Raw genomic sequence first — 1,850 nt, 5'->3', positions numbered from 1 at the left:
TCGTGACCTGAGCCGAAGTCAGATGCTCAACCCACTGAGCCACCCAGGCGCCCCTGTCCATCTCCTTTAGGAGACTGTGTGTTCCTCAGAAACAAGGACCGTGTCTTATTTCATTTTCCTTTGTATCCTCCACAGCCCAAAGCATCCCCAGAGACCACTTGGTCAAACTTTTCCACTCGCTTCTGAGAACCTAAGTGCCGTGAGTTAAGCAGTTGGACCAGAAGGAGAACCCGGACCTCCTCGGTTGCAGTCCCGGGATTCCCGGCCACGGCTGTGGCAACAAGGCAGCTCAGGTGGGACGTCAGTTGTGAAGCTGGACGTAAATACACTCCGAGCAAGGGTAGGTGGTGCTTGCCTTGGAGCACGGCTCCCAAGCTGGCAAGGCTCTTTCTTGGCTGTGCCCCTGTGGATATTGTCCTTGTCTCCCACCTCACATGGTGGTGAAGGACATAACGTCTGGGGCAGACAGACCGGCTCTGTCACTCCCTGGCTGTGTGGCCTTAAGCGAGCTCCTCAGGCTCTCTGAGCTGTTTCCTCCTCGTCCAAAAGGGCTGGTGGTGGGGATGCTGTGAAATCGAGAGCGTATGTGCTCAGCTGGACCCGTGTCTTTGGAGGTCGTGGCCCCCCGTTGTCCAGATCAGGTTCTGCAAAGGTGAGGTGGTCAGGTTATCTGATCCCCAAGTCGATGAGGAGTCACCGTATCAAAAGATAACGTTTACAGTCTCGGGATCTTAGTAAGTGACCCTACTGTTCCCATGCCAGGCCCTCTGCACCGCCTTTCCCCCACAGGACACTGGGCTCAGCTGCAATAGCGATCTCACACAAGCAAGGACCCAGGATGACAAGTTTTATTGTCTAAACATATAACCCCGGGCCTTTGGTGGTGGGCCAGGGCCAGGGGATTTAAGAGCAAGAAAAGATTTTAGAAACTGTAACTGATTGTTGCTTCTGGCTTTTTACATAGACTCCAAGGCTTTAAACATCTCGACTCCCTCTGCACCCAGAGACCTGTTACCCACAAGCCCCCAGCTCGCTCTGTTCTGCCCTCCCCGGGACCTACACCCTGTCCGTTTGGAGGCTGAATTGCTTGCTAGTTAAAGACACGGAACCGAGCCTCCGGCTCTGCCGCTTGCTTGCTGTGGGATCTCGGGAATGTTTCTTAACCTCCCTGAGACCCGATTTCTTTATCTATAAATATGGGGCTATCTATGACATACAGCACGTGGAAAAACCAGGCTAGACCTTCTTCTTCTTCTTCTTCTTCTTCTTCTTCTTCTTCTTCTTCTTCTTTTTTTTCTTTTCTGATAGAATATATTTCAATGTATATTAGCTCAAAAAAGAGACACAAATGCAATCTGAAGAAAGACAAAATTCTCAGTTTCTAGAAAATGATCGATCATTCCGAGGTAAGTGGGCCGAACCCGTCTGCATTATCCAAGTGGCAGTAAGGTGACAAAACTATTTACAGAGAAAAAATTTCACTTTCATACCTCAAAGTAAGAACCGAGTAGGGCGAGATGTTTATTTATGTATTTTGGCCCCTTTTCCAAGGAACTTTTGCAATTCACAGACACGCCAAAATACTCCCTCCTGATATGCAGGTGGGACCGGACATCACTGTTGCCATTTTAGAATCATTAAGGTCCAGGGGCGCCTGGGTGGCGCAGTCGGTTAAGCGTCCGACTTCAACCAGGTCACGATCTCACGGTCCCTGAGTTCGAGCCCCGCGTCGGGCTCTGGGCTGATGGCTCAGAGCCTGGAGCCTGTTTCTGATTCTGTGTCTCCCTCTCTCTCTGCCCCTCGCCCATTCATGCTCTGTCTCTCTCTGTCCCAAAAATAAATAAACGTTG

General features: G+C 50.6%; 1 long non-coding RNA gene across 1 annotated transcript in view; it reads left to right on the top strand.

Moving 5' to 3' along the window:
• The first annotated feature begins 8 nt into the window (after positions 1-8).
• Positions 9-1,850, top strand: part of LOC121034900 (uncharacterized) — a 10,594-nt gene continuing 8,752 nt past the window's right edge. The window contains exon 1 of the long non-coding RNA XR_005792661.1: positions 9-340. This is a non-coding gene — a long non-coding RNA (uncharacterized LOC121034900). The remainder of the gene's footprint in view (positions 341-1,850) is intronic.

Source organism: Herpailurus yagouaroundi, unplaced genomic scaffold (genome assembly GCF_014898765.1).
Source record: "Herpailurus yagouaroundi ecotype Mexico unplaced genomic scaffold, PumYag 160, whole genome shotgun sequence".
NCBI lineage: Eukaryota > Metazoa > Chordata > Mammalia > Carnivora > Felidae > Herpailurus > Herpailurus yagouaroundi.
This window is presented reverse-complemented; position numbering and strand designations above follow the sequence as displayed.